General features: G+C 41.9%; 1 long non-coding RNA gene across 1 annotated transcript in view; it reads right to left on the bottom strand.

The window, feature by feature from the left end:
- Positions 1–25,768, bottom strand: part of LOC111924618 (uncharacterized) — a 29,951-nt gene extending 4,183 nt beyond the window's left edge. The window contains exons 1-2 of the long non-coding RNA XR_002861746.2: positions 25,510–25,768; positions 151–283 (exon numbers count right to left, since the gene is read on the bottom strand). This is a non-coding gene — a long non-coding RNA (uncharacterized LOC111924618). The remainder of the gene's footprint in view (positions 1–150; positions 284–25,509) is intronic.
- Positions 25,769–26,137: the final 369 nt, after the last annotated feature.

The following is a 26,137-nucleotide window of genomic DNA, read 5'->3' as shown; positions in this document are numbered from 1 at the left end:
GTATGTTACTGTTAAGACTGCTGTATAACATCTAGAAGTAGCAGGTGAGCCCTTTGCTACTTCCAATGTCAAGTAACTAAACCACACAAAAGTTAAGGTTTTAGATGTAAAAAGTCTTTTTAAAAAGTGGGTTAAAAAAGAAGGACAAACCTGCAGAGTCCTGCCTCTTCTTGCCTCCCCATCATGATCCCAGCCTTTGTTTGCAACTCTGCAAATTCAGTACATAAATGGCCAGCCAAAGATTAGAGCCAACAGGATCAGATTTCATAGGATGCTCTGGTACCTAAGGAATGATGGAAGTGTGAGGCAAGATACAGAAAGGAATTTAAACCTCATTGAAAAAGTACAAGAAAGAAGATCTTCTGCCTGAAAACACAGTGTGAAAAAAGAGGATACACAGATTTTTGTTCATATATACATGCTCCATTAAAATTACACTCATTGAAATACATCATTAAAAATTACCCCAAAAGTTCAAGATTCCTTAGCTAATGATGATTCTACCTCACAAACTGCAGGCACTAAAAAACTGCACAATTTCCATTGAGCTGTGCCCAAGAAGTCACTGTGACAATATACATGTAATATTTTAAGCACAGTATTCCATAACAGAATCTTTTAAAAAAATGTCTTCTGCTGTTTCCACTGCTTGTATTTCATAAAAGGCTAAGCAGGACTCCTAGCTGTGTGTACAGATACTGAAGCCCAGGACTGTGGCCAAAGCATGGATTTCTTCTTCTGTCTTATGATGTTTTGATCAGTACCTGGACCTATTATTTTTCTGTGTTACTTACTAGTGATCAAATCCCGCAACACAGGGACAGAAGAGACCTTTGACCTGTTGTTTACAACAATTTTTCATAAGCTATTTAATGAAAGCATGATATCACATCTCTAATGCAGGATTTCCAGAGTGCACTGATGCCTTTCAGCATTCCACCTGTGGCGCCTAGGCTCTCGGGGTGATGCTTTAGCTGTTACTGGGGACAGTGCTGCTAAGGCTGCCACATTTCACCTGCTTTGTAAGTGAATTTCATAGAGACACAGAATCACAGAGGTCTTCTGTTCTAACTCCCTGCTCAAAGCAGTCATCCAGAACTGATTTCCTAGGACAATGTCTCTCTGGGGTTTGAATACCAGCAAGGAAAGACTTCACTCAGCTGCCTCTGAGCAGCCTGTGCCAGTGTTTGATCTTCCTCACAGTAAAGAAAGTTCTTTCTTATATTTAAACAGGTTTTTTTTATTTCAATTTGTGCCTGTTTCCTCTTATCCTTTCACTGGGTACTACTCATGAGAGTCTGACTGTTATTTGTTGCTATGTCTTTTTATTGTGTTTTGTGTCATAATACGACATAATATGTCATAATGTTATGATGTATTAGACATATTGCAATCTTTCATGTCATATTATTATGTCTTTGTTATATTCCCCCTTCAGGTATTTCTCTGCACTGATAAGCCTCACCCACTTATTTACACAATTTGTTTGCTTTCTCTCTATGGCCTTGGTGGTTTCCTCAATGCTGGCCCTAACTCCAGCATGCATTTGACCTTAAGGCCCACGCTTACTCCTTAAAGTTCCTTGAATGCTTTAATGCTTCATGGAACAGCAGTACTGTCCTTACAAATACATTGCAAGACCAAGTTTCAGGAATGACATGGTGTCTAAGAAAACATTGTTTTAGTTAATTTTTTTCTGCTCACACTGAAGCCCATATGCAGAAAAGTAAACTGTCTCCTCATTTTGGCAAGTCCTGTAAGAAAGTTCTGTGGGAAGGGAAAAACAAGAGGTGGAATATAGATGCCACTTTATCATAATTTCAAGCACTTGGCCCTGGGAAGCAATCCAACCCATGTGACATATTGTTCAGATGCTCTGTACAATCACTGCAGAGTAATCAAGTTCAGACACTTCCCCCTCTCCTCTGACATGCCCCTGTGCACTGTGCACTCTGTGTGCACCCCAGCAGCAGCGCAGTCTGCTTGGGTGTGTTGCTTATTTCCTTCACAGACAACATACAGAAGAAGTTATGCCCCTTCATCCATTTGGAATCATGTCCACAGAGCCTCCTTCAAGGACAGGTGCCAGGAAGAACACAGCTGAAACTTAGACAGTTACTGTCCTTGAAAGTACAGGAGTTAGAGGCTGTGTTTTCAAGATCTGTGTAGTCCGCAGACTGAACCTCATGTCAGAAAAGAGCTTTAACCAGCTGGGCAGGACCCTCTGGGGAACATGCTCACGGCTGATCTTTGGAAATCACACAGCAACTGAAATCTGTGGGACCAGTAAAACTGGTCAGAGGGACCTCATGACAGCCTGGAAGCTGCGTTGCTTTGCTCATGGCAAAGCAGAACCGATGTTCAGGTGCTGCTTTCTGCATCAGACTCCCTACTGTGGGATAAAAGATTGCTTCTTTTCTGCCACTGACATGATGTCCTGTTCTGCAAACACATCAATCTTTTAAAAACTGACAGCAGCCTCCAATTCCCACCTCCAGCTGTCACTGCTTTGGCTGTGAAGCTTCCTGGCACCGTACTTGAGAGGCTTCTCTGCCTTCTTCTGATCCCAAGAGCTTTATAAACTGCACTGACTCAGTAAACTCAAGCTATTTAAAACTACTGATGCTTGGATGGTAAATTCAGACACTTAGAAGTTAGGAAATAATAGATCCGTGCAATTGCAGTTTTGTTCTCTTAAAATTAATTTTGTGCTGTTCTATCAACGAGAACATGAGTTATTTGCTTTAATTGTGGGTCTGACATTAAAATCAGCACTACTCTAAGCATGCACAGAGGTTAAATAATTACAGTGGCACGAGCAGTAAAATTATTTCCTTGTCTAATCACCTGTCTTTGTAATCTAATAACAGTGAACCAGTTATTATCCTTCTGCCTTTCCTCTGTCATTCCTCTAATTTCTCACTTCCTTCCTCTCTCCCTCTCTCCCTTTTCATCCATAGTACCTCTCCCCACTAAAATATCAGCAGCATTTGCAGCTCTGAACCTTGTATATTGTATATTGAATTGAGATTAAAGACTGACAGTAACTACCAAGAAGGAAAGCTACACCCTTAAAGCCATGGAGAATTTGAAGAGCCCTGGATCAAGACCAAGGCAGTGTCATTGTAAAGTCTGATCTGATTGTCCTTCTACCATCTGCAAACATCAGAAAACTTCTGTTGTGTTGCTGCTGACACACTGTAATTAGGCAGTAGGGTCACAGACCATATCCATGGTTAGTCTGTCCACTTCATTCTGCTTAGGAGGTGAAGAATGAAAGAAGGATTGGTGTCTCCAGTGTCATTTATTCCTGGAGAAACTAAAATAGGAGCATGTGTGCTGAGTGAAGGAGGTAACCTAAAATATCTCTCTCAAACTCCAGGTTTTTTCTCCTCAAAATACAGTCTGAGTGTCTTTGTTCTACATTAAAATATTTCAGTATTTTATGTTTGGAGAAGGAACACATATTCAGTTGACAATATATGATTTTCATCTGTAAAGACATTCCTTAACACTTATTTTCCTGAGTAAATAGGTTAGCTAGTTTGACTTACAATTAAGTACATACAGTTGGACTGTTTGAGCACCTTCCTATCTCAAAATCTGTGGGGATGCTACAGGCTAAAACCTAATACCTGTGGGACAGCTTGGAAAAAACCCCATTATTATAACATTATAAAAACCAAATATTGATAAAAAAAATAATGTGGACCTTAAATCCGCTCTTCATTACATTCATTATCTCATTTCTTTCCCAACAGTTTCCATTTGTAGTGTACTAATGAGTCCTTTGTCTTGAGGATTTTTGTTTCTTGTTTGGCTGTCTTTTACAGGTAAAATCTTAACTCAGTTCATGGTGCACATGGCTGTCAGCTTTGTGTGCTCTCCACCAAACTCACCTGTTTGATTCAACCATCAGAAGTCACTAGGGAGGATCTCATGCCCACTCAGATTCAGTTCTCTCCTCTGCCTGGTAACTTATTTATACAGGGTTGTGCTGGAAAATCATTTTGTATCAAGATGTACATCCTTGTAAATGTGGTCAAAGCAGGCAGGGACATGAACACATAGAGGGGATCACACAAATTTGCTTCCCTAGAAACGGTGGCAAGTTTCCTGTTGCATGTTGGTAGAGAAACAGATGGAAAAAACCATCAGATAGGCTTGGCATTTGATTGCTCCTTAGCTTCCAGGGCTATGGAGTCACACCCAGCAGTGACTCCATGGGCTGCTATTTCCTCTGGGAGGGCTCCTGATGCCAGCTGAAATGCCTCACAGCTATCTGACAATAGGTGTTGAAGTGGTGCAAAATCCTTCTGCCAGTTCAAGTATGCTCAAAAGAGTTTGAAGAACAGTTTTGCCCCTAAAGGCTTTCTTCTCTTTTTTTTTTTTCCCTTATCAGGTATAATCTGCCCTTGTCCAGATGACATTAACATTACTGTCCTGAGTAATTCAACAGAAAAACAATCATGAGTTCACAGCAGACCTGAATTAGGGTAGTTAGTGGGCGGTTTTCCACAGTCTTAACCAGAGCAGATCCATGTCCTGAGGTACTCTAAGATGTCTCAGAAGTTACAAGAAACAAATTTTATTTCAAGCTCTTCCAACAGTTGCCACCTTTGGCATGTTGCTGAATCTCTTTGTGTCCCTCTTCTAACTGGAAAAATGGGAATAATATTTACTTTTCCATATAATGAGGTAGGAAGTGTTGCTACATGTACTTGTTCAAACAACTCTTAGCTCCTCAGTAATAATTCATATTAATCTGCCCAGGAACATTTTGTTAGTCTCAAGAGTTGCAACGATTTTTGCTTCTGCTGTTAACTGTGTGGGAATAGATCAGGATTAACTCTTCTGAAGTTAATAATAAATCCAGGCTGAGTAAATGCAGAAACACTCCCAGTAATGAAACACCCCAGAGTCACTCTCACAGGAGCTGAACCTTCTTGAGCCGTTTTCAGAATCCTTACAAACTCCTGTGACAAAAGATAACTGTTTTGTGTTTTCACTCCTTTGGGAAACTATACAGATCTGACACTGCTGAATCTGACCTCTTTCCCAAGTGGGAGTTTAATTTTCTGACCTGGAGAACAGTTAGGTTTCCAATCTGGGTGTTTCACTCCCATGCACAGACACTTGAATCTCATTAAAGAACATGTAATCTACAGTAAGCAATGTGAATAATAAATGTTACACAGTGAGTTCAGACAAGGCCAGAAAATTACAGTGAAAATTAATTTATTAATTTTAATTAATTTATTATTAATGGGCTTTTATATTTTCCCCAATGAGTTCTGGAACCTGTGTCCTGGGGTGCATCAGGCACAGCATCACCAGCCAGGCAACACAGGGGATTGTCCTGCTCTGCCCTGAGCTGGAGTGGCCTCACCTTGAATATTGTGGGCAATGTTGGGCACCACAGCATAACAGTGTAAGGCCATTGGAGAGTGTCCAATGGAGAGCCATGAAGATGGTGAAGGGCCTTGAGGAGAAGCCATACGAGGAGAGGCTGAGGTCACTTGATCTGTTACATCTGGAGAAGAAGAGACTGAGAGGAGACCTCAGTGCAATCTGCAACTTCCTTGTGAGGGCAAAAGGAAGGGCAGGCACTGATCTCTGCTCTGTGGTGAACAGTGACAGGACCCGAGGGAATGGCCTGAAGCTGTGTCAGGGGATGTTTAGGTTGGGTATTTGAGAAATGTTCTTCCCCCAGAGGGTGTTTGGGCCCTGGATCAGGCTTCCCAGGGAAGTGGTCACAGCACCAGCCTGACAGAGTTCAAGAAGTGTTTGGACAGTGCTGTCAGGCACATGTTGTAATGTACAGAGGATGGTGCTGTGCAGGGCCAGGAGCTGGGCTTTTGGGTCCTTGTGGGTCCCTTCCAACTCAGTTTATTCTGTGATTCTATGAAGAATCTTTCACACTATTTGCCACACACTGAATGCATCCAACCACTTCATCTCTACCCTATCTGCCTCAGCTACTGTTGAATGACGGGGATGGTTTCAAACACAGAGTCCTTCCTTGACTGTACAAAGCACCAGCTCTAACATCTTCTCTGTCCATGTAGCTGTGCTGTTTGAAGTCAAGCAGTCCTGTGGCACTTCCCAGGCTTCTTATGCTGCTTTTATCATCCAAAACATGCCTGGCAGAATAGCGTTATGATGCATTCAGCCTCTCAACATGAGGAAGGCATAAAACTTCAGATTTAGCTGCAGATATATTGCATTGCCTCAGAGAGCTGAAACATAATAAGTAAATCTCATATACATGGTTCACACTGCTTACAGATCTTGAACAATTTGTTGGGTTTTGGTTCATTTAAATGTGTACTAAATTGTTTCTCTAACATTCTTCTGTCTTTTGTAGACTTCTAGGACAGAAGTTCTGTAAAAAATGTCTCTGTTCTGGTGTAAGGTGGATTTCTTTTCAAAGCATGCATTATCTTCTAGGAAAAAAAACAAACAGGTAGTCTGTAGCTCTGGACTCCGCCCATCACAAAGTCCTCAGGACATGCAAGAGGAGGGAGTCAGCTCCAGAGCATGGATGCATGCAGAGCAACCATGGCCATACAACAAGGACAGCAAACTTTGAGGGTGACTGATAACAAACAGCTTTGCAAAAAGACTGCAGCCTCTGGTTACTGTGACCAGTCCAAACCAGTCAGGGACTAAAAATGGCTCCAGCAGAGCCCTGTACCGTATAAGTGGCCCCAGCACAGGCTAAGGGCAGAACACAGCCAGCCAGTCATGTAAGAAGAATTTAGCTCCAAATGCAGTGGGGATCCTGGCTTCTAGGCAGCTCAGAGACCACCACCGTAGCAACACCGATAGCATTTCATTCAGCTTCTGCTGCTGCCAAGAATTTAGGTTGCAACCTACTTTTCTCTCACCCTCCCTCAGCTACAATTCAGTCTTGGCTCCCTCTGCACAGTGACTGCCAGGACGTTGATCTGCAGGACCCTGAGCTCCCCCTCTACTCAAACACCCCCACCTTGCTCCAGCACCTGTGCACGGGCTCCCACTCCAGTCAGCACCTCCAGCCCCCAGTTTACCTAGGGGTGAAAGGAGTGTGGGGCAGCGCGAGGTTCCTCCACCCAGCCAGAGCACGGATCATCCCCTTAGTGCTGTCCCAGATGCCCCAGAATTGTTGCCTTATAAAGACCATTTTGTCTGCGGCTCACACTCATGCCCTGTGTACATAAAGAGGAATTGAAATGTTCCAGGCTCCGCTGTCATCTTCTGAGCAAAGCAGTAATAAATGGCCTTGCGACTCCCTCTCACCAAATCCACTGCAGAGGTTGAGCTCCTCTCTTCAGCTGCCACGCTGGCCAGGGTGGCACCAGCCTGCTGAGCCAGCTGCCATGAGGGACCCCTGGAATGGCTTTGCTCAGTCTTGATAGCTGCCATCGATATTTTTCCCTAAGATGATGACTGGCTGAGGGTCTTCATAAGAAAAGGTCTCAAATTCCCAGTACCATATCGCCTTTACAGCACATAGAACATTTTTACAGCCCTGTTAACAGCCACTTTGTCAGCTACTTGGTATTAAAACCGTGCAGTTTGCTGAAGGGAACTGTAGTGGAAGATTACCTCAAAATCTCAGCGAGGACAGTTCACATCTTTCCACTTAAAAAACTACAAGAATGCAGAAGACCAGAGTTTCACCCTCAGCAGCTCAGCATGTATTTCATGGCAAGAGAAGGGCAGCACAGCAGGAGGCTGGATATACTGGACCTCAAATTGTAACTCACTAAAACAGACCAGCAAAATGGCTGCAGCTACTGAGAGAAATTAATTTGGCATAATTTCTCTTCAAAACAGGGTCACAACTGAGGCTGTGGCACAGGCAGTGGGATAACTCTCACTCTTCTGTGATAACAGGGGAAAATCTGGCTCAAGACCCTTATGTTTTTCCAGTGAGAAATATCATGAAATTCTTCCTTTATTTATGAGAACTCTGGGCAACACCTGTTTTGTACACAAGAATGTGTGTCTATTGGTGGTAAAGAAAATCTGTCCTATTGATCCGTTGCCATCACTCCAGATAAGAAAACCTTGTGAAGTGTGGGACTTATACCTCTCTCTAAGCACAGATTTAAACTAAATATGCAAAATTCCTTTAGACTTTTTAAATCTGAATTCAGTTCTGAAGTAGTGACCTCTTTTATTTATAGAAGAGGAAGCTGATCAGGCAAACTTTTTTTTTTCATTTTGGGCTACAGGAGTCCTTCTGACACATATATGCTAAAACGTTTTATATCAGCTGACTTAGCCGAGCTTTAGCTTCAGGCTTATGTTAACAGATTCTTATTGAAATCATTCTTGTTAGCCCATCAACACCGTATTTCCTCTGTAAGGATGTTTGACAGCATACACTGCTTATCATATGAGCTTTTATCTCATTCCCAGGCAAGGCTGGGACAGATACCTGCCATTCCAAACGAGGAACCAAAGGCCACCACAGCCTACCACACCTTCCTGTTTTGTTTTAGTTTTACTAGACTAGTGGGGGCTTTTTGTGCCTCTTCTAAAGTCAGGCTGAGATATGGCCATCAACAATTTATGACAGTATGTAGTAACAAGACAGGGGGAATGGATTAAAACTGAAAGGAAGTAGGTTTAGATTAGAGGTTAGGAAGAAATTCTTTACTTTGACGATGGTGAGGTGTTGGAACACATTGCCCAGAGAAGCTGTGGATGCCCCATCCCTGGAAGTGTTCAAGGACAGTTTGGACTGGGGTCTGAGCAACCTGCTCTGGTAGAAGGTGTCCCTGCACGTGGCAGGGGGCTGGAACCTGATGGTACCTAGGGTTCCTTCCAACACAAGTGATTCTATGGTTCTGTCATCTCCCACCCATTCCCTAGTGTGTGAGAGAGGTGAGCAGGACAGTCCATTAGGGTCCACCTCCTCTCGGCTGGCAGACAGACAGGGGAGAGGACAGACCTGCAATGCAGACAGAGGGAGAGAAGATCTTGACATGAAATACCCTCAAATATACTGCAAACCTACAAGTACTGAATCTGGAATAAAAACATATATATATATTATATAATATTTCTTTAAGGTATTTATATATTTATACACACACATATAAACACAGAAGAGTAAACACTTTAAGGCCATTTACAACAGATTAGCTACTTCTTGGTTCAGTGCCCTCAGAAGATCTATGTCATCTGTAGAACCATGAAGGAGAGAATCAAGACAAAAAAACCTGGATTTAAATTTTTTCCTCTGCAAAGCAAGCATGTGGGCTCTGCTGCCTGGCAAAAGACCCAAAGCACATTCTGAAGGACAAAGGAGATAAACAAACAGCAGTTTAAATTAGCAAACCACAGACTGATACACAGCATATGCAGCTAGAGCAAAAGTAAAAGCTTAGGGAGAGGCTTCACAAGGCAAGAAGATTGTTTTGCCAGAAGCAGGATAAAGAATTGCCTGCAGCCTAGAAACAGGCTCAGATCAGCAGCTCCCCACAGCTGCTATATTTACAAGACTAAAATTATTTTCTGTGAAAACTTCAGGCAGGTTGTCCTGGTATCTGCTGTTACCATCCAGACTTTATAAAGAAAATCCAGGTGTGCTGCTACAGACTACCAATATAGAGTGTGGGAAAACAGTTATTTTGGGAAAGAAATGCTTGTAGTCATTTCAGCAAGTGGGAAGGGTTGAAAAACATGAGTTTAGTAATAGAGGCTCAATTCATAAATAAGTATTGCATAAATAAGTAAATTATTTCCTTCAGAGTTTCCTACAGAGTTCTGTCTGACCCTATCTACTTCCCCCGTAGGGTATGGCTGTTCTGTAGACCCGGTGTTTTATCCATAAGTTCATGTGGATGTCTGACATGCCAGTCAGGACACCCTGGGTACCAGCAAAATAACCCTGATCCCTGTCAGGAGCAGAGCACTCACCGTACCAGACAGTCTCATGAGGACAAGAAAAAAAACCAATATAAAATACAAGCATAAAAATTATGGGGGAAAAACCCCACAAATTTAGAAGAAGCAGATGAATAGCAAATGGATAAGATTTTGCTACTACCAAGTGTAACTTGAAAAATGGTAGAGCAAAGACCAGAATCCAATGTTGAGTACACTAATGTTCTAGAAAAAGTATTTGTAGTGATGTATGCAGATTTGTCCCTTGGGCACAACCTGGCCTCAGGGAGCTGTGAAGGGAGGCACAAGTCCCAGCTGGAGGCCAGACACTGGGGGTACCCCCGGGGTGCTGGGTACCTGCTCTAGCTGACCCCCCTTTGACCACACAGTTGGCAGAAAGGCTGTCTGGTCTGTGATTGCATGTGGAAAAAATTTACTCGCTGTCTCTAAGTTATGATTTCTTCTATCCAGAAACATGACACAGCTGATGAGCATACAATCAACGTCACAGTCAAGGTATGTGCCAGAAATAGCACACTGATAATGGTAGTGGTAGACAATGGACCACAGCCTACAAGTTTAAAAGCCTTTGCAAATCATGCAAACATTTAATTCAAAGGCAGGATACTCACTGTGAGAGCATACTGTGGATAGTAGTGCTACAACAGCTAACTATTTAAACAGGTTATAGCATGCAGATTTTAGGGAAGCCAGATGTTTTGTGAAAAATATCTAAAAATATGTAGAAGAGCTCACGTGAGTGATAGAAAATAAAAGATTCAAGTGCCAACAGCCTATAAAATAGCCTTGAGAAAATCTGGACTGAGTTATATCAGAGGAATGTCTGTGAAGAGAGGAAAAGAGAAGCAACATAACCACACAGAGAAAGCTTCATCAGTGCAGGTCATGGAGATGGATTAGTTAGAAATGGGATATATGAATAAAAGATATTATCTAGATAAGGGAAAGGTGGACATAAGCAGCCCATGACAGATGGAAACAGCTGAAAGATTGAGAAGGATATGAATAAATGAGAAATTTATTCAGGGAAGTACTCTGAACAAAATGCAATCACATCTTCAGCAAAATATTTTGAAAGAAAGTCTGGCTCGGGTATTTCTGAGAGGAAACGGCATGAAAGAAAGACTGAGAAGTGGGAGGGAGGGAGGGAGGGAGGGAGGGAGGGAGGGAATTTAAAGACAGGGCAGAAAAGATTCAATGCGCGCAAAAATAAAGTTGGGTTTTTTCAAGGGCGACTGAAAATAGTAAAGGTGTAGAAGAACTTGTCCATGGTCACAGGACACATGGCCAGGTTCATCTCTGCATTTGAACTGAGATGGCCATAAAACTGAGAAGCTGTCTGGGGAGCCTCTCAATCATTGGAACAGCAGGGACACAAGAATCGCTTCCTGATAAAGATCTTTTAGCCAGGATCCCTTCCCTGGCACAGACTAAAACTGTTACACTGACTCTGCCTGCTGAAGACTTTATTAGAATTTTGCTGGATATGGTACCAGGACAACCCACTAAAATATAAAGGGCAAATTCTTTGACATGGATTATAAACAGAAGAAGAGATCAGGCAGCAAAGAAAGAATAACAGTTAAAAATGCAGTAAAATGCATGTACATAACAGAAGACTGAAAACAAAAGAAAGACCTTGGAAAAGAGTGGAAGAAAGGCAGAAATAATTTTGTGAAGATAACAAGCATCACTGTTAGCAATGTAAGTATCACTAGCTTCATCAACCAAAAAAAAAAGCCAAAAACCAAACCTGTGAAGATGGATTTGACTTGAAGAGTTAGGCACCAGGGTGAAGCCTGGACTTTCTCCAGCTCCATTCAACAGCCAAAGGTGTGAGCAAGATAAAAAACAGGAACCAGTCAATGCTAAGGAGTGTCACAGATGCCAGAATGTGAAACAAGACTTAAGACAAAGAATCACAGCAGTAAGACACACAAAGTCTGTAACCAGCTACTCTGCCAAGCTCACCATGTTATTTGCAGGAAATTTGAGGACAAGCATGTCGAGGGAGAATTTCATACAGAAATTTTTCTAGTCTGTGGTATCATCTAAAAGGAGTTGAACCACAAGCAGTCTGATTCAGTGGCCAAAACTCTTCTTGTGAGACATGGCATTCTGCTCATGACCCCACAGGTCACACAACCCCAGTGGAGACCAGATGCTGGATAAAACCAGATGCCACAGATAAAACATTATTTGCCAGCTTTGCTGAAGACATTTTGCAAGAGCCCACTGGAAAAAAAAAAAAAAAAAAAAAAAAAAAGAGTGGGAAGGATATTACAGTATTACAGCAGCTGAAGTGTATTAGTTGTTGTGAGAGATCTTGTCTACCCTTGCTGATCCCAGGTGCCAGGAGGTTCCAAGTCCACCAGTGTTTGCTGACACACTCTGCAGGCTCATCACACCTGGATCCAGACAGGAAACGAACCTCCTGCTCCTGCATGTAACTATCCTGGTATCTCATAAGGATTTAAATCTGACATCCAGGACAGGAAGAAAATGTGCCAGCAATGATATCTGACCTCTGAAGGTCAATCACAAGAGATTGCTGGTGATGTAACAGACTGAAGATACCAGATGCAGGTTGTGAGATTTTTGTCTATGCTAATTCCCAGCTTTGGTGTAGGGTCATAACCTCAGAGAAGTGCAGTTCCACTGTCCTGAAAATTTGCCAGAGTTAACAGCACCTTCAGAACCAAACCATGCTATTCCATCATCTAACATTGTAGGAGGCCACTAGGAGCACCTTCCCAGCTCAGGAGCAGGCTGCTGCTGCTGCTGCCTGGAGGGTTGAGAATTCAGGTGTGGGTACTACAGTAAAACATCCGTCACTTTTTAAAGACATGGAGCTGAAAACTTGCTGTAAACTGTGTAAACAGCACCATGTGTGCTTTATCCCATGATGCAGACACTGAGTGATAACATCACAGTAACTTTTGTGAGTCCACATGCTGAGTGATGAAGATACTTCACATTCAGTGGGATCAAAGTGCAGCTGAGATATTGCCTGTTTAAGTCTTTGCCTGTTTTCAGTAACATGAATATTACCCATACTTCATGCCATTGAATGTATAATTGAAACAGGATGCTCAAATTGGCCATTTTATTCTTTCTGAACATAACAGTAGGACCATATTAGGAGGTATTTATTATCACCAACAACAATGTCCAAAGATATGTGTATTTGCAGGGGAAGAGGAGAAGGGACTAGCTAAGGGGTCTGCAGTCCTCTTCTCCCCATGAGCACTACCTGGTTTAACATGCTCTCCAGGCCACGTAATACTAGAATATTTTGTGCCTATGCTTCCAGCTCCAACAACAGCTGTGCTTAGCTGCAGTTCAAGGTACTCAGTCAGCATCTGTGTCTGTTGGGTCACAAACATCAGCCAAAGGTCTCCTGGTATTAAGTGTAAAACCATCTTTGCTGATAAATGAAGGAACAAGAGTGGGAAACTTTGTATGTTTTTTATTGCCTGTATAACTTGACAATATGACTTTTTCTTTTTTTTTTTTTTTATGATGAGGGTAAAGGCCAAATTGATATTAGATTTTCAGGAACTTTCAGCAATGACTCTTCCTGAACTCTGAGGCAACATTTGCATTGTGTAAAATCCTTCTATTACTGAGACTTATTTGCAGATTAGTTATGAAAAATAGAATTTTGATTAGGTTTTAAGTAGCAGTCATGGGTTATTGTAGTTCATTGTAGGTAGTTCTGTCTTGAAAACATTGCACAAACATCAATTAACTGATTCACTTGAAAGAGTAGAAAAATTCACAAGCAAATCTGTAAATTGAGAAATATAACCAAATAAGGCTAGTGGTGATGTTTTGGCCAAGAATTTCAGAAAAAAATAAAAAGGAGACATGTTTCTGTAACAGCCCTTTGAGCAATATGGTAACTCTCAATAATATTCACTGATTTATTCAGGCACGCTTCTAGAAATACTAGAAAGTCATACTTTTTCTAATCACAAATCTTTCTGTCTACTTGCCATCATACCACAGCTTATTTTTTGCTTTAACCTTTTACTTGCAAAGTTAACAGTTGCTCACAAACACGGTTTAATGTATTCAAGATTCAAATAGTTCATACCAACAGAGTTAATCCTGCATTTTTGTTTTCCCACATGAACATTTGTTTGTGCTTTCTATGTCTGTTGTAGATTTAAAATATTGGCTTTGATACAAAACATGCATTATTTATAAATGAGTGGACAAGAGGCAAGTTGCTAGTATACTTCCTGAGTTATTACACACCCTGTTATGGAAATGTTACTAAAATGCCCTATTTCATACTCAGATCATCTTCAGAAGCATTTAATACCTGATAGGTATTAGATAATAGGTTTATGCAAAACTCATCAAAGTTCAAAGACGATCTTGCTCTACATCAAGCTAAACTCAGACTTCCTTTAGGAGACTGGGAAGTGTCGTTATTCCTTTTCATCCAGTTTTATGATCCCAAATCCAGTTGATATTCCTGAATTTCTTTCATGAAAAAAGCACTCAGTAATCACTAAGGATAGGACTTCAGCAAAAGGCAAGACACAAATTTGTTCAAGTGGGTTTAGAGGAGACCACAAAGATGATCAGAGGGCTGGGACACCTCTCCTATGCAGACTGGAAGAGCTGGGGTTGTTCAGTCTGGAAAAGAGAAGGTCCTGGGATGTGACCTTCCTTAATGTGACCTTTCAGTACTTAGAATTGGATTGAAAAAAAACAATGCTGCTGAGATACTTTTTAGCAGTGTCTATGAGTGACAGGGCAAGAGGCAACATTTTCAAGATGAAAGAGGTCTAGGTAGGATACCATTAGACACTTTATGATGAGTGCTGTGAGACAACTGAAAGGGTTGCCCAGAGATGTTGTGAGCTCCCTGTCTCTGGAAATGTTCAGTGCCAGGGTGGATGGGCCTTTGAGCAACTGGTCTGGTGGAAGATGTCCCTTTCCATGGCAGGGGAGTTGGAACTGGACAATCTTTATGGTCCTTTCAGCCCAAACCATTCCGTGATTCTCTGAACCTATTAACAGATATAAATTCTGCCGCAGTTCTATTTATTGTTATACTAGTCAAAGAAGTTGTTTGCATTTTTCACCAATTGTTAGTCTTCCATACTCAAATATTTCAATAGCTGTATTCAACTTTTTACAGGTTCTGTTTCAAGATACCTCCTGGAGAAGCACAGGACACAAATTCCAAAACTTTTGATTAGGAAACACCAGGGTAGAAAATCACATTGAAACAAGGGTAAAAATCTTTGCTCCTGGCCATCTCAGCATTAAACTTCTATTTCCCATTGCAGTCTGGCTCCATAGTTAGAAAGAGTTTGTTGTTTCAAGTAAAGTTATCCCATTCTTTCCAGCTAGCAGAACAAGCTGGTCAAACTACATCTTTCATAGCATACAAGCCAGGGCAGTCAGAGGGAAGACCCTGTGCTTCAGTAAGAGATGCCATTTCTGTCATGATAGAGATAACATGATGAAGTAAAAGATTGCCTATTAAATTCCAATTTTTTTCCAGAAAGTACAGTTTCCAATGTAGAACAGAAGTTTCTAGCCAGCCTTAATCACTTCAAAAACTTAGCCTGCTTTCTTGTCATAATCAGGAAAGCATTGGATGAAGTACGAAATTAGTCTCTTTCCTTTCCTACATGCATCTGGAAAACAGATCCTGGCTGAATAACTTGTACATAAACAAGGTGGGAGCATGCAACCAGTGTTTTCTAGTTCTTTCCCTTGTGCAAAGGACACAGGAGCAGAGAAATTCTTGATTCCAGCTTCATCCTACCTCATGCAGCAACTAGGGGAGTTAGCCAGACGGCAAAGATGAAATAAATGTCACCCTTAGGTAAGACAGTAACCTCAGGAAGGCTGAGATTCACTGTCCTGTATATTAACTCAATTTACAGCTCGTAATACTTTTTTGAACCAATTTTGGAAGGAAGCAATTTAAAGGTTGATCTATATTTAGAGCTGTGCCAACAAAGCAATACAGCTGTACTGAAATATTACCCAAGAAAGCCTCTTAAGTGAATTGAAGAAATTAGGTTATTTTACAGCCAGACACAGCTAGGGTCAATGATTTATAGTAATTTACTCATGGTGCTACAGTCAGGATGCCACTGTGGAAGGAAGAAAACAATAAAAAAATCCAAAACAAGTAGTACTCAATTAAAAAATGACTATATAATGCCTGTTGACCTGAAATGAACATTTAATTCACACTGGTGCCATTTTTTAATTGAGTAGAAACAGTAACAGATTCGGTTTTCTATCACACGCTAGTCTATTCACGTTCTCACCCCATTGCAGCAACACCCAATTGCTTTCCAGTAGTGCATTAAGCAACACCTCCTTTGTTCTCTCTTCCTCTGCCCCAGGGGAGACGTTTGTAGGAGGATTTGCTTTGATAATTTGGATGCTTCTCTTTAATGTATATGTTGCAATGTGTTTATGTCATACAGGCAGGTTAAAGAAACTTATTTACATTTGGATGATGACATTTGCAATTGTCTTAGCTCCTGAGGGAATTAATTCCATAGCCTTGGAGCAGGCTTTCAAAAGTTTTTAACCACCTGCATTAAGGAGATACTTCAAGGCCAAGGGGTAAATATTTATTTTCTTAATTTTTGTCGTGTTTTCTCATCTTGAGTTTTAGCCTATCTTCTAGATGTGTGGCTTTGAAAGTGAGGAGTGTGGACTAAAGAGGTATGAAAAATGACCCACTGGGGTCCACCAAGAAAACACATTCTGTACCATTAATAAATAAATTAATGATTTTTTCTTTAGCTCATCCTTCTCTAATTTTCATTTTGTCTATGTTTTCTAGTGCACATCATATATTATGATGACATTTTATATATATATATATATATATATATATATATATATAAAGTTTTTTTGGTGATAGGGGTACACTATCAAAACATTTTGAGACCACCGTTATAGAGAGCAGTCCCCTAATGATTGTGTACCCTAACAACATTGAGATTCCAAATTATGATCAGTATTTGTAAGCCAGTGCAAAAAACCCACTCATATAACTGTCAAGCATGCTTTAAAAACTGCTGCTATTGTGGAGAGTTGCTACAACCTTCCTATACCACTTGTATTTCCCTGGTGCCAAGAATGCCCAGCAGAAATAGCATGTAGCTGTGCTCTAACCAAGAGGTGTAAGAAATATGAGAATAGAGCAGAACAGATCTGCCAGCACAGGAGTCTCCTGGCCAGGAATGATTAAACATCACTGGCCTCATGAGTTGCTTTTAGGGTACCAGCACAAAACCCAGAATTGCTCCCAAACTGTAGACTGAACTGACTGGGGGTGTGTGCATTTGCACCAAGGAAACTGCAGTGGATATGTAAATTCTTCAAAAATAATTTCTTTGAGAACAATTTCTGTCTTCTAGAGACTTCTGGTTCAAGAGCTGATACCTTTATGTCATGTCTTTGAAAACACAATGGAACTGTTGATATGAGTGTTGATGTGGTTGGGTGATCTGTACTAAGTGCATTAGCATTAGCACCTGGTTTTGAAAATGTAGCCTCCCTAGATTAAATCAAATTATTACAAAGGTGCTAACTGTAATTTTGAAAGTACATACACAGATGTGTCTGCAAGACTTCTCTTGAAGTAGCCACTTCGATTCAATCTCAATAGTACTATACCTTAACCTATTCTCTGGTATACAAAAACAATTTAATATTTTCCAGTTTACTCACCCCTTCCAGAAAAGCCTAGTAGTTATACTGAGGCAAACCTGAAGTTTTACCAACTAAACCAGGTTATCACAAAGCATCAGAGTTCACACTTTAGCAATAATATAAAAATGGGGGGATGTGGGAGAGGAGGAGTTCCTAGTGAAAACAAGTGATGCCTTTTGGAACACCCATTTAGCAACAATGTTCCCCACAGGACATAAAGCCATTAAAATGTAGTAGACTAGGGCAGCTGCTTATTCGTACCACAAAGAGGAGAAAGAGGAGGAAAAAGAGGATGTTGAGCATGAGCACTCCAGGGTGGCACCAGAGGTGCTGATCCTTCTGAGACACACTCTAGGTCCATGCCATAGTGGAGGGAACAGCAACCAGTATTTCAGCAACCTTTTCCCAGGCCTTAAAGGGAGTGCCCAAGATATCACAGGGTATTCCTACTAGGATTCTGATTCAGATAGGGGAATGCATACATTAGGTGTAAGGTCATCAACACTGAATGTGGGAACTCCTTGTAGCACTGTTTGTGGAGAGAAATGTTTTGGCAGGCTGAAGGCTTTGATGGTTTGGCTTTAGAAAAATGTACATCAGGGAGAAGGATGGCACAAGGGCAGTGCAAAGGCAGTCAGCTTTGCTGTGGAGTCCTTGCCTTGCTTGCACTAGCTTACTTTGGGAAAAACAAAAAGGGAGCATTAGCTCAGAGAATGGCTGGTGAAGTTGGCAGGGGATTTTTCTAAGGACAAAATGGGGTGTCAGGGTCTTGAGCCCACTCCCATCTTCCTGAGGGTTTGGCTGTCTGGGCTTCGGGCCAGCTCAGAGACACTGCAGGTGGTGACCTTGAGGAAAACCCTTAGTGAAAGCAAAGCAGGGTGGCATCAGCCAGGGCTGCCCCTCCTCCTCCTGGAACCTGCATCAAAGTTGATTCTCTTCACTTTTCCCTTTGGTCCATGCCTGTGCTATGCTGCAGTGGCACTGCAGCCATGCCTGCGCATTGCCTGCCAGACTGCCAGAGGAAAATATTTTCACGACTGTGAATGTGCTGCATTGGCAACAGCAGAAATTGCAACACCTATAATGTGTTCGGCAGTAATAACATTTGAGAGTGTTCCTTACTGACTGGATTTACTTACTGACCTGGCATTAGCATTTTTGCTGGCAGATTTCACTCAGTTTTAGGAATTTTAATTTAAATTTGATTTTCTGAGTGATTAAAGCTACTCTATATACAATATTCTAAAGTATCATTTTAATTCCCTCCAGCAAATACGGTTACAATTATGGCTGCTGTATAGAATTGCAGGATTTGCAAAGTGTGCCAACAATTAATTGGCTTGTGTAGTTTCTTTACCTCCTCCCAAGAAAGGAATCCACAAACATTGTCCTACAAGGACATTTTAATAAGCAGAATTTTCAAATTCACTCCTATACCACTATACCATTCATCACTGTGTGGACTAACTCCACTCAGCTGAAATTTGCAGCCCATGATAATTGTTAATAACTGCTCAGTAATTAATATGAGGCAGGCTGAATGGAGATTTATGCCTTCTGTGAACTTTGGTCACTGAAGATGGAGAGTACCATTGACCCACTAACAGATTTAGAAGTAGGAAAAATGTGTAAGATTATCCAGGAAAAAAAAGAAAAAAAGAATTGGATGGTTGGATAAAAAGAGAGGGATACATTGGATTACCCAAAGTCAGAGATCAGAGTGTTAGGGGGAGACTGTGACCAGACTGAAGGGGCACTGATCAAAGTCACAGGGAAAATGCAGTTGTTCAACAGAAGGATTTAATTCCCTTCCTGATTAGAGAGTATCTTTGACACCTCATTCACTGCCTGATAAAACACATCCATCCAAGCTGCAGACTGAAAAATACAGGAGTACTATGGAGGCCCACCAAAAAAACAAAAGACATGGAAGAACAAAAATGTACTATTTCCCAGTCAAAGGTGGAAGAGCAGATGCTTTCAGAACTGACCATCATTCAGAAGAGACACCTAACTCAGGCAGACAAAAGAATCAGAAACCTGTGAATAAGAAAGAATAACAAATCTTAGATATAAACATGGTAAATTACTTTAAAAGAGGTTAAAGCTAAGTGGAAATGCCTTGCATTTGTGAAGACTAAACTGGTCATAGCTGTAGCTACAGGAATAATAATAAAAAAACAATCCTTTCATCATCTGAGCAGCTGGCCACAATGAGCGAGCAGATTTCAACCTCCTATTGTAAACTTCCAATCAGGTCTTTCAGTTTTATTTCAGAAAAATATTAATTCTTTTTAGCAAAATTCTATGTTCTGTCTTCATGGAAGCACATGAAAATACACCTATCTAGAGGCAAACACATGTTCATGTATTTCGCTGGAAAAAAATTCATTTAGGCTGCAGGTGATTGACTGAAACAATAGCAGGGCTGCCCTTGTGTAGAACAAAAAAATGGGGAAAAAAAACCCAACAAAAAGCAGTTATGTGAAGCTACAACATTAAGATCAGACTAAGCAGAAGAGATAGTTAATAGTCATAACAACAACAGTGGTGGATAAAGACAAATCTCTTCATAAGGATGTTTAGAAACTCCAACATGAAAATAAAAGAAAATGGAATCTAAAGAGATTAGGAAAAGACAGTGTGGAGGATCCTTGAAAGAAGGGAAACCACTATGCATCCCATGGACCTTTCTGGCAAGCTGATGATGCAGCTAGAGGAGAAGGCTCTGCAACAGGAAGGGCATACCTGGAAAGATGGCAAAGACAGCTGTTCACAGCCAGGGAGACAAAACTCCTCTCAGAGGCCTGTTGGCAACTGAACCCCTCTAGGCTGAGAGTAACAGGAGGTCATTCACATGGCTATGAGAAAATGCACAAACTGGGAATGAAGTCTGGGCCCCTCCACTTCACAATGTGAACATCCACCAGTAGTGTAAAATCAGTGTGACACAGCCCCAGAACAGACTGTCCCTCGGCAGAGGGACAGCACTGCCACCCTGCATCCAGGTGCTGTCTGTGCATCTGGCATCCTTGACAGGAACAGCTCAAGTTCAGGATAAGGAAATGATACATTTAATTTTGCAAGACTAATCACTGATATTCATCCATTAGACCTTCTGACATAGTTTGTTGAATAAGGAGGCTTTAACACCTCTGGATGCTTTCAAATTGTTTTGTACTGCTGGAGCTGTATAAAAGTACTTAGCATGAAAGAGATTTAAGCCAAGAATGTGTAACAGGAAAGGCACAGACCTGTTTGGAAGAGCTACAATACCCATGGAGCAGACAGAAGTCATGTGCTGGCACTCAGCTTGCAGACAGGTGTGCCGGCTGCTCGGTGACATTATCATTCTTCCAGTTGTTCCTTACCACTCCTCTGCTGAGTTTCCACCCCCGCAGCTCTGTTGGCAGAAGGAATTAAGAGAGCACTCCCTCGTGTGCTTCCAACAAGTCAGATGGATTAGTCAACAAAGAGGGTTTAAACCAACCTGCTCACTTTGCCTGAAGCAAATGGAAGTGCTCCTAAACAATTCCTTTTACCAGCTGAGCTATGGCAGCAGTAATGGCAGCATTGGAGGGGAAACACAGAGGTACAAACTGGCAAAATGTTCAAGTGGAGCAGTTACATCTGGTACACACTGTTGTCCAGAGATTTATAAGTAAACACAGGTTACAGATTTTACACACACAAGACCTGTCCATATGTGTATTTTATTCTTCAGGAAATACAGAGTTAATGCAATTACATTGAAAATTCTTCCACTGAAGGCTAAATTAAGGCACATTATCTCATATTTGTTGTGTACTAAGAGCATGCAAGGGAACAGGTATCAGACAATGGACGATTAGCTTTCCTTCCTAACCTAAGGTCACAGTGTGTGATTGTGCAAAATTAAGTAATTGACCTGAAAAGATTGTGATTTACTTTTCCAAATATCACTTACAAGGTAATTCCAAGAAGAATTATTGTACAAGCTCAATTTGAGTTCAATTTATCTCAGAAACAGCTGCCAATTTAGTCCAAACATTGTGATGACACAACCAATGTGAGAGTTTATACTAATAGGAATTACACTTTTCAAGTCTTCTCCAACTGTAATCTGGAAACAAGGATTGTGAAATGACCAGATATGCCCATGCCAGGTTGGACAACAATGAAATTCCAGCACACGAGTCTTCCCAAGGCACTCAAGGCTCCCTAGGCAGCTGAACACATGCCACCAAAATCTACTTTGGTATGTGTACTTCAGTGACACCTGAGCACACAGCACAGGCAGAACTGCAGACTAAGAATGGCATCAAGGTTTCTGAGTTCTTCCTCGTTAGCTTAGATCATTGCATTCTCTTCCTGGTACTTGTGCTGTGGAGTAGCAGAGTTCAAACTACAAAGTGACAGCTTATACTATTTATTTTCTGCTATGATCTAGTTTTCCACTTCTAGGGTATCAGGAAAAACATGCACTTGTTCCTGCCCTGGTAATAAGGCTCCAATTCCAATACATTCACTTTCCTGTGTGATCCCCACAGCAGAGAAATGCTTTTGCTTGAGAGACAAGGGTGCCTTCTTTCCTATCAGTCAACTTCCAGCTTCCAAAGTCCCTCATTATACAGGGGTATTTGAACTGAAACTTTCACATGCCCAGGAATATAGATTTCATAACACAAAAATCATGTTAGCGAGCCTTGAAAGTTCTTTAAAAGAAATCTTGAATCTTCCTTACTGAATACCCAATACAGAGATGTACTCTAGGGATAGGACAACAATCCAGCAGTTTCAGAAGCTGTCTTGGAAGTGTCAGCCTCATCATGAAGGTGTTTCTTAGGTCACAGCAGGAACTGCAGGACACAAATCATTCCAGTTATAACATACCATTAGTATCAGCGCATTTTTGTTGAAAATACTTATGATTGGTACACATTGGAAAGGCACAGTGTTTCTCATGGCATGATCCATTTCTTCTGTAAGAAATCAGACTTTAAATACTCTCCTCATCTGCAACAAAAGGAGACACTGGATGTGTGTAATGAAGTCACTGGCCATGGTGGGGGGCTTGGAATTATGTGATGCTTGAGGTCCCTTCTGACAAAACCATTTTATGGACAACACACTGGCATCAATCATGCAAGTAAGTATGAGAATTTAATCCTCAGTGTCTTGTACAACAGGTTTTATCATCTAAAAGCAGAATATCCTACGCTTTTGTGTGGGAGCTTGCAGTTTGTTCGCTGAAAACCTAATTCGGCAGTATATACAAACACACATTTAAAAGTTTTGGTAGAGTGAGCTTTAAGTAGTGTTATGAATATGAAATACATTATGAAACAGAAGTGATTACATTCATCCACAAAGGAGTTTTGTAAACCATTCTACCCAGATGTATATACAGCTGGAGTGATGAACAGGATTTATGTGATGCTCACTCCCTTTTCACAGCATTATGACCATTTATTTTTAAATATTGGACAAAACAAAAATAACTAACAAGTAATGCCTTCCTGGATGATGTCCCCTGCACAAAGTACTACCAGTGACTGGCAGTTGCATAGTTATATTTGGATTTTTCTAGATTTGGAGCAAAATGCCACACTGCAATAGTGTATGTAGCACTGAGGTATCAATTATTAATTCTGTTGTCTTGTGTAAGGCACTGGCTTCTCATTTGCAGGAAGCTGAATCAGTTTATGTTTCTTCCCAACTGAACAGCGGAAGATTTCTACATCTTTCTGCAACTGGAGAAAGAAGCAGAAAGAACCAAAGGAGAATCAGAGACACAAGCTAAGGAAGCTCCATGCTGTGTCTGGAGAACTAGATTTCAGACTGAATAAAACTGAATTTTCTGTCTCCAGTACTAGTAAAGCTAACCTCTAAAGATTTCTTACCTACACTGTCCCATCAAAGAGCGTAAAAGCAAAGATATCCTGGCTGTTGTCAAAATTAATGAACTTTGGCAGTAAACACTACTGACTCTCAAGAGACTGCGGGTGAAAAAGGTATGTTAAAAAATTGCCTGCAGATGTACATCAATGGTTATTTTTTAATTATGAGCCTTTAGTAGCATGTGGGTTTGTCAGGGGAACTGAAAAGCTGAAAAAGAAACTACAGTGTTGTTACAAAATAAATGCATTTTTGCTGCAGCATCTCAGGATGCTTTTGGAAATATTTTGTCCTACTACGAACACAATAGAAAACTGCATTTGCAACAAAGCAGTCTGAAAATGCTTCTGCTGTGAAGATTAAGTGGTTTGCAATTGTAATTTTTTGCAAATTACTCAGCAACAAAAACCATCATGCAAAAGTTAAGATTACCTAGGGAAACCTGTGTCTGTGAAGACACTCTGTGAAATTCGATTAATAAATAGACCAATGCAATTTTGATTTCAGCGTAGCAGAGCCATTATAGAACAATTAAATTAGCAACAATGATTCAGTTATGTTCCCTTTTCTGAGAGCACTGCTCAGTGGTGGAATCCCTCATAGTGAGCTGACAACAAAGGCATGATGAGACCATTTGGGCGGAGCAAACTGAGAAACTTACTGTAAGGTTGGCCCTGCTTTGAACTCCAGAGGCTCCCTCCAATCTAAATCATTTTATGATTCTGTATCGATTTGTTACCACTCGAGATTACCTGTTGCAATCAAGTAACACCTACCTGCACTTCAGAACAGATGCCCTACAGCATCTGGTTATCCTACCATTCCTCCTGTGTGTTAGATAGCTCATTCCTGGATGCCCACAGAATAGGTTTTTAACAGACCAGTCCAGGGTGCACTTAATGTTCCCAGAGATCACAAGCAACCTGGTCTGTAAATGTGAATCCAGCAGGCATTATTCCTGCAAACTCTGCATACACTCACCGCCATCTGGACTAATTTAAACATATTGAGAGAAAGAATCTACACCACAAAATATTTCTTTAAAAACAATATAAAATGGATAAGAAATAAGGCTGAGTTAGCTGACAAATGCCAACAGGTGAGAATCAATTACCACAGCAAAATTATGGATACATCGCAAAACCTAAAACTTTATGAAGTACAGGTCTGTTTTTTGTTGTATAGCAACTGTATCATGGGAGCCCTTCGCTTCAATGGACCCAGACCTGAATCATTACCTCCACCCTGTGCTCCAGCGAGGCACGGCAAATCTAAAAATTCTTTTACTCCCACCATTCAACTACGTCTTTGCTTAGATTTAGATAATTTTTGCTCCTCTTTCAGAAATGTGATACTGCCTTTTACAGTTTCTGTTTCTCCACGACTGACTCTCCTCTCCTCTCCCCCGAGAATTTTAGAAATATTTTCCCAGAATATAAATTAATTTTCTACCAAACATTTCATTTTCCCAAGTAATTATTTGGAAGGAGGAAATCATTCTGGATTATAAAATTTTTATAGTATTCTTGCAAAGTCTTCTCAAAAGCTTAAGGCCAGCTGTCCCAGACCCCTGCCTATTTCCAGGCCAAGACACAGGGGGCTGTGGTTTTTTACTGCTGAATATATGTATGAGCATTACATGACACTGACAACACCATGTCTCTTCAGGTGGAAGACCTCACCATCCTCCCTCTCGAAGATATTTGGTGATCTATAGTACTGGATCTGACTCAATGTTCTTTACAGCGGCAGGGTGGGTTGTCATTGCTGAACAGCATCGGCACCGAGGCGTTTTCTGTTTCTTACTCTGTTGCCCCAGTGAACACTGGGGGTGCCAAATGGAGGGGCAGGTGACACCACTAAACCAAGGACAGCTGTGTGGCATCGTGCTCCCGGGCAGAGAGGGAAATTAACCATCGTTTTCCTGGGAACTGGCATACCCCTGGGGAGTGGACAGTGACTGCCTGAGCACTTGTTCTGGTTTCCTTCTCTCTCATTTTTTCACATACTGAGCTGTACCTTGACCTACGAGTTTCCTTGCTTTTCCTTTTCTGTTTCCCCCCACACTGGGTGTGGGGGAGAAGTGAGCAAGTGTACAGGTCGCCCGGAGAGATCGTGGAGTCTCCCGGTTATCCAGGAACCGTCTGGAAGCAATCCTGAGCCGTGTGCTCTAGGCTGACCCCGCTTGCATTTTGGCCCAGACTGCGGTGCCTCCCAGCTTTTCCCATTCCATGGTTCCACGGTGCACCTGCCCTCAGCGCTCCCGCCCCGCGGCGTTACCGCGCGCGCCGCGCCTCGCGCCTCGCGCCCGGCAGAGGGACCCGCCCCGCCGGCACGTGCGGGAGCCGCTCGCGCCACCCCGCGCGCCTATAACGGTACCGCCGCTGCCGGGCCCCGGCGAGGCTCGGCCGCTGCTCCGCAGCCGCCGCCGCTCGCCCCTCGGGACCCGCCGTGTCCCCATTCCCTCCCTGCTTCCGGCAGTGGAGGGGACGGGCTACGGCCCCCTCGGCGCGGGCAGATGCGGGGGGAAGGAAAGGAGGGACGGAGGGGGTCGACCCCGGTGCCCCCCCCCCCCCCCGCCCCACACTGGGCGGGGCGGGGCGGGCGGTGCGTGACGCGGAAAGCCGCAGCGCGCGCCCGCCCCCCG

The sequence above is a fragment of the Cyanistes caeruleus genome, chromosome 1, assembly GCF_971803275.1.
Source record: "Cyanistes caeruleus chromosome 1, bCyaCae1.hap1.1, whole genome shotgun sequence".
In the NCBI taxonomy this organism is placed as follows: Eukaryota; Metazoa; Chordata; class Aves; order Passeriformes; family Paridae; genus Cyanistes; species Cyanistes caeruleus.
Note: the sequence above shows the minus strand (reverse complement) of the source record. Positions and strands in the feature narration are given on the sequence as shown.